Genomic DNA, 7,352 nt, shown 5'->3' on the forward strand with positions numbered 1-7,352 from the left:
CAGATATTTACACCCAGGGAAAGGGCTCCCAAGACCTGCATGTGCCTTGTTCCCCCCACCCTAGACACGCTGACCTCCATGCTTATTCTGGACTAGGACATTGCACAAGGGAATGCAGTGTCAGGACAAGGGGGGAAGGTTTAGAGTAGTTATTAAGAAGAAATTCTTCCCTACCCCTGTAAGGGTGCTGAGGCCTTGGCACAGATTTTCCAGAGCAGCTGTGGGCTGCCCCATCCCTTGAAGTATCCAAGGCCAGGTTGGGCAGGGCTTGGAGCAGCCTGGTCTACTGGAAGGTGTCCCTGCTCATGGGCAGGGGGTGGAATGAGATGAGCTTTTAGGTCCCTTCCAACCTAAAACATTCCATGATTCTGTGATTTATCAGCTCACATTCCTGATAATCAGGGATTCCTTCAGCCTCTGCCTGGACTAGGACACTACCTGGCTGGGCAGGGGACAGCGGAGTCCCCTGCCACCTCAGGAGGGACCCCCTTATATTTATAAACCATATTGGGGTTTCCCTAGAGCTGAAGCATTCAGAGTGTCCACAGCATTCCCCAGATCACAGCTTTTTGTGTCCTCCTAAGTATTTTCAAGCCACCTGAATTGCAGGAGAATGGCCTCAATGATCCTAACCAACCCCATAAGCCATGATTTATCCAGGAGTGTTATGGAACCCCACCCCTGTGATCATTTCAACAAGATGCTCAGGAAAAACCAGCTGCTGCCTTCCCAGGCAAGTTCAGCTCTCCCTAGCACAGTGCCAGAGCCAACAGCTATTGCAGATAAGATCATGAATAGTTAATGTTCTCAGTTACCCAAGCATATTTAAAAATTAACACAAGCCTGGTGCTGATGAGAGTAAAAACTGGGTCATCAAAGACAGGAAAAAAAACAGAAAACAATTGTATTTACCCTTGGGCTTCACTAATGACTGGGTTTTTGTGGAGGATCCTAGTCCTTCCTCTCTTTAAGTCTTCAGTGCTTTAATACTGGATGTTTCACTAAACCTTCCCTTTTGCCTGCCAGGTTCTCCTTCCCTCCTGCAGGAGTTTCTGGCCCCTTTGGATGTGTCTCCACGCTCCAGTGTGATGGCTGGTGCAATGAGCATGAGCCTGGGCACCATGGAGTGAAGGAGCTGATGAGCACAGTGTGGTGGGCAGGGTTGTGTGACATGGGGACGTGAGCAGGGGCAGGGGGCTGGGTGAAGCCCCCTCTGGGAGCAGCCCCATGTGTCCCTGGGGTACTTCCAGACACCCACTTGGAAAAGTTACCCCTTCATTTGTGGGTTGATGTTGTCACCTTCTGCTAAATTGACCCTCAAGACCCTCAGGTCTGGTCTTAGCAAGGGAATAAGCAAATAGCTGAGTTGGAGGGAGAAGACAGTCCTTGGGTCCATGGGACCCTCAGCCTTAGGGGCTTTGGACTTCAATCCCAAAGCAGCCAGGGCTGTTACCTGCATTGGGAGCCCCATCAACTCCAGATTGCTCTTCCCTGCACATAGGAAGCTGGAAGATACACACAGGGTCCTTTTTCAGAATGAACCCACATATTCATAGGCAAACAGGAGTACAGGGAGCAAATAAACTCCAATTCTGAATTTTTATGGCTTTGGCCCTGAAGTGAGTGGCTCACCGGGAACACCAGCAGCAGGGATCACCACCCCAGAGAGCATCAGACGTTGATGGCATGGGAGCACTAAGTCCCAGCAACATGAGCAGATGATGGCAGAGATCACACAGGGATGTCTGCCGTTGCAGGCAGTGATGGGGGGCTTCCCCAGGTGAGAAAAGGGGTGGTTAGCTCCCTTTGTGCAGTGGAGATGAGATTTCCAACACCCTTTAGGAGGATGGGTGAGCTTGTCCCCTCCAGACTGCAGACACTGAGGGAGGAAAGGAACAGCCCCCTGGAGAACTAGCACATACCAAGCCCTGGGCTTTCACCCAGTGCTTCTTTGTGTGTATGACTCAACTGGTTCTGGGTCTGCTCTGAGCTGACCAGGATGGAAATGGGCTTAAACACAGCACAGCAGGGAAGGGACAACCTCAGAGCATGTTCTTTAGTCCAAGGGGCTTTTCCTGCTGTGCCAGAGGCAGTCCTGGTTGGGCTTGCTATTTGGAGGGCAATGGAGCGCTATTAAGGCCACTGTTTATCTCATTTTCTCCCAGTGAGTTGCCATTTATCTGCTCTCTGAGGGACATGGCACTGATTGAACTCTGAGTGGTTACTGACGGGTACAGCCACAGGGTCACTTCTGCTCTGTCCTCTCCATCTCCTCGTGATGTTTCATGTCAAGATTTCTCTCACACGAGGAAGAGCTGGGCTGAGGGAATGGTTAAAGCTCCATGCTAGGAGCCCTGACCAGAGATCAGTGCATCCTCTCTCTTGGATCAGGGCTCTCATTCCAGCTCATCTCTCTTGGCAGAGGCAGATCTTCTATGAACAAGACCCTTTTGCACATAACTTGCATGTAACACAGGATAACTGCTCTGCTCACCACTTGGAGGGTTTGATTTCACATTAGGTTTAATGTATCTTCTAAAGACTTACCCATGTAATTTGCCCCAGCAGTTGGAAACATTTCTTCTGTCCTTGCACAGATTTATGACTGACACCATTTGTCTGATGCTGGATGCTGCAGGAGTATCTATTGAACAGAGTGTTGTGATTTGCCAAAGGGGATTTTGTGATGCAGAAATAAATGTACCCTGCTCCATTAATAGCTAACAGCCTGCTGAGAGTATCCCTGGGAGCATGTGGGGCTTGGGAAAGGTCTGGCTGAACTCAGTGAGGAGCTGTTCTGTAGAACAGGACTGATCCTGTCCTGAAAAATTTTCATTAAAATAAATGCCCAGGAAAGGGCCAACCATTTGTGCTGTTGCTTCCTGAGCCTCATCCGGGCTAATTAAGCAGTGTGTCTGTGCAAGTGACCTACAGCTAATACAGCACCCAATTCACGTTTAAGTTAAAAATTATATTTTTAAAATAACGGTTTGTTAAGTCCTGTTACTCTGTCTGTCCAGGCATACACATTATCAGCAGCAGCAGCTCTAGGAGCCTGGATAACACACAGGAGGTGTCCTCTCTCCCTCAGATGCTCCGACATGGCCAGATCCAGAGAAATTTTGGTTGAGCTCTGGTGTCCGTGTCCAGGCTGTAAAATCTCAGGACAGTGCTTCTGACAGTGAGGGGCTCTCGGTGTCCTTCCAAGGGGGATGTCATTTTTTGCATCTGGTGTTTTTCTGCCCTGTGTTGGCACTGTCCTCAGCTGCAGAGGTCTGCAGCTCCTTGGTGGTGCTGGGACCGTGCCAGTGGCTTTCTGAAGAAGTTTTCCCTCTGCTGCTTCCCAATGCAGCACCTGCCCAGGCCAGTTGGGCTGCCCAAAGCAGCTGCAATGTTCATGAGTGGGTTGTAAAATGGGTGTCATGACCCCACAGTGACTTATGCTAAACTGAGTGCCTGGAGGAAGCAGGAGCATCCAGCCTGGGAGAAATGAGCGTCAGGCTCGGCAGGGGCCTGGCTCCAGAGGGGACAGGGGCTTGCACAATTGTTGGCTCCATGTGGAAGGGGTAACTTCAGACAGACAGCAGGATATGTTGTTCCTGTGTGGCTTCATGATGGGAATTACAGTCTTCATGTGGGGTCCCCCCAGTCCCTCACAGTAATCATCTGCCTGTAGCACCCACCACACTGTCAGTTAGACCCTCATTCCAAAATGGGGGATCCCCAAGGTCCTTAGTGAGAGTCAGGGACACCCTCTCTGGAGGAGAAGGTCTGTGTGAGGGGATGGGATGGAAGCATTTCTGGTTAGTGGGAAGCCCTCACTCAGCAGAGCCCAATAGCTCATTGAAACACTCCTGCAGCACTGCCTCTCTCCCAGGCAAGTCCTCGCAACCACACTTGCGGTCATGGAGCTGGCAAGTTTCTGAGCTGGCTGAGGTGACACCAGGATCCTCTCATCCTCCCCGTAGCCACATTCTGAACCTGAGATCCTACGGTGCCGGGATGCCCCATGGGCAGTGGTACCTGGCTCCTTGCTGCACTCCTGCCCTCCCTTTCAGCTTCTGCTTGGATCTGGCTGTTCTGATTTCTTGCTCCTGGTTAAGGAACACAAAGTTTGTGACAGATGCCTTTGCCATTATTTTTCCCTTAATGTTGGTGTTGTTTTGTGTTACTGTCAAATTGCATCTTCCCAAACTCCTTCCCATCTTGTCAGCTGCCGATGAAGCACGTGAAGGGCTGAGTAATCTGGCTCTGACAGGGGAAATTGCCTTCTATTATTGATAAGGCAGCACTGCCTTTGGAGGACACAACTCCACTGTGAGCTGGAGCAGGAGCTGTGGAGCAATGCTCAGCCCTGCCAGTGCCTGTGGGTGCTCCCAGGGAAGTCAACCCGCCCCTGACCTGAGCAGGTGGTGAAAAGAACCAAGCAATGCTGCATCAAGGTGGATCTGAGGCTGGGAAACTCCTGTCGGGCACCTCTCCTGGAGGAGAAGCCTGCAGGAAAGGGGCTGATGCTGCTTGGAGCATCCAAGCTTCTCCTCCTGCACCTCACAGGGAGCAAGGCAACCACTCTCCCGCTTTGTGCTTGTCCCCATTGCAGGTGAGCAGTGTGGCACCTATAGGCATGGCTCAAAGACAAGCCCTGTGAGGATGGGACAGTGGGCAGGGAAAACGTGGCGTCCTGGCTGATTTGGGCTGGGGGCTGCTGTGCACAGAGGTGAGCTGTGCACATCCACATCCAAGCTCCCATTTTGTTCAATCCCCTTGGGTCCTGGTGGGGCATCAGGGGGAAAGAAATCTGGGTAATGGTAAAAACTCTCTCTCTGAAGAAGAAATATTTACATATGTTTACAGTGTGTTCCTGCTCCTGGCTGCGCAGAAGGGGCTGCTCGGAGCAGTGAGTGTCCACACACATGTTGTGGAGTGAAGACATAGGTGTGACAAGGTGGCCATGGGCCCTTCAGCCATGGGTGATACAGACATGACTGGGTCTGGCTCCTGTGCCCATGACTCTGCTGCTGCTCTTGGAGGGCCTTGGTTTGTTTCCACCTGAGACTGGCACTGGCTAATGGCCCAGTGGGGTACCTGTCGCAGGAGCTGGAGGAAAAGGATAGAGGGTGCTGGCTGGGAAGGGAGCACACAGGGGAAGGACATTGCTCCTCTGAGCACTAGTATTCCCTTTCTAGGGTGGATCTTGAGCTGCTGAGGAACTCTAGTTACACTTCACTCCATGAACAGTCCCACCTTTGCAAAGTTACTGACACTTCTCATGATATGCTAAAAGGTCCTTAGCACCAGCACAGTTCCTGCAGCATGGTTCAGCTGGTGTGAGCTGCTCCTACCCCCAAAACTGTGTACAACAGACCTGGACTGCTGCAGAACAAGAGGAGCAGGGCAGACCCTACTCCTAGGTGTGGGAAGTGGCAGCTCGGAGATCCATGAGGCACAGGGTAGGTGGTACATTCCGGGATGCAGCTTTACAAGAACTGCCTGGATCTTCCCATACATATTTATACCCTCCTGTGCCACATAGGAGCGTGGCCAATGCTCAGCTGTTCCTTTGGCCTTTCTCCCAGGCAGCCACACAGGGATCTGCCAACAGTGGACACAGGGATGACACCCCTGGTGCCGGTGCTGCATCCTGGGACCCTCCACAGGACCTGCTGCCACCACCGGTACATGTCACAAACTGTGTTAACCCTGCTTTGTGAGTGCTGTGGAGCAGGACAGACTGATGGTCCCTTGAGCACAGCATCCAGCTGCCCAAACAGGGTCCAGGCTCTTTGCAGCACTGAGTTCATTGTGCTTCCATGAAGGTCATTCCCTTGGTGTGGGCCTCCTCCTGCTTGGTTTGCTGGTGGAAGTCCAAAGTCCAAAGTGGTCCATATACCAGTGGTGCTGTAAGCAGAGCACCGCGGCTGGGAAGGGGCTGAGGGCTCTGTGCTAGTGCCTTTTGGTGATGAATTGAGCAGAAAACTGCCGAGTCAACACAAGCCCAGCACGATACTCTTGTTGGAAGCCACCATAGCAAGTGCTACTATTTTGCTGATAAATCTGATTTTTAAATGAGCTGCATGTCAGGCTGGTAAATAATGCATCTTGTAAATGAAGAGAGCTGGAACCAGGCTGGAACAAGCAGCCAGTGCTGCAGGTACAGCAAGTCCTGCACAGCAGGGAGAGCAGTGGCAGCCGTTCTTGGGAGCACATTCCCTGCACTGCTTCTCAAATTGCTTTTAAAATTGTCAGTTCCCACAGCACATTCCACGAGCTTTTCACATAAGCATAAATCCAGGAGTAGCAGTGATGGGAACAAAAAGGTTTTATATATATGAACTTCAGAGAGCAATAGGGAAAGCAGGAGGCTCTTGAGGCAACAGTCCTTGGGAGAGATGGATATTTTTCATTTCAGGAGCATTTGCAGCCACATCAGAGCCATTCTGGTGCTCTTCTTCCTCCAGATCCTGACAGACAGCTTTTCCTAGACTCTTACCATCAATACTTGAGTAGAACAGATTGTTAATTACTATTAAAATTCCCAGGAGCTGCACAGTACTGTGTGCTTCCTACCTGCCTGGAACAGATGGGGCAGAAACTCCCTGAGGTCTTGGATACATGTGGCTTTCACTGGATAAAACTCCCTGTTACCTCCAGCTTTTTGTGGGGAATTCCAGCCCTGAGTGGGCTGTGCTGGGGGCGGGGGGCTTTGTCCTGGGTGCAGCTCTGAGCTCAGTGCTATGATCTGAAGGGTGAAAACTTCAAATCACCATCGCTGATCAGTCTTGAAAACCACTTGTGCTGAGGGCTGTCACTGTCTGCTCGTGGCACATCCCCGTGCATGTGCTAGCCATAGAGTCCCAAAGTTGTCCTGATTGGGTTCCAGCTCCTCCACAGATGCTTCAGGTTCTTTGGGTGCATCAGCCAGAGAAGAGATCTGTGCAAGGGAAGGATTTGGAGTCAGAAAGCACTTGGACTGCATAGCAGCTGGACTGCATCCTGATGAACAGGTTTCCTCAGGGCTGCAGGGGAATAAACCTGGGGCAGATCCCAGTTTGTTTTGTAAGTCCTGTCCCCATCACATTTGGTGGTGACCTGGGAACTTCTGCAAAGCAGGAGCACTGGCACAGAGCAGCATCAATGCAAACACCCCAGGAGTGGGGCTGGAGCTTGGTTTGGTGGCAAAGCTCCAGGAACCATGACTTCCCAGGAAGGCTGCTGCCCATCTCTGGAACAGGCAATGGCACAGGCTGCTCAGAGCAGCTGTGGCTGCCTCATCCCTGGAAGTGCTCAAGGCCAAGTTGGACAGGGCTTGGAGCAACCTCTTTTAGTGGAAGGTGTCCCTGCTCATCACGGGG

This window comes from Ammospiza caudacuta, chromosome 24 (assembly GCF_027887145.1).
Source record: "Ammospiza caudacuta isolate bAmmCau1 chromosome 24, bAmmCau1.pri, whole genome shotgun sequence".
Taxonomy (NCBI): domain Eukaryota; kingdom Metazoa; phylum Chordata; class Aves; order Passeriformes; family Passerellidae; genus Ammospiza; species Ammospiza caudacuta.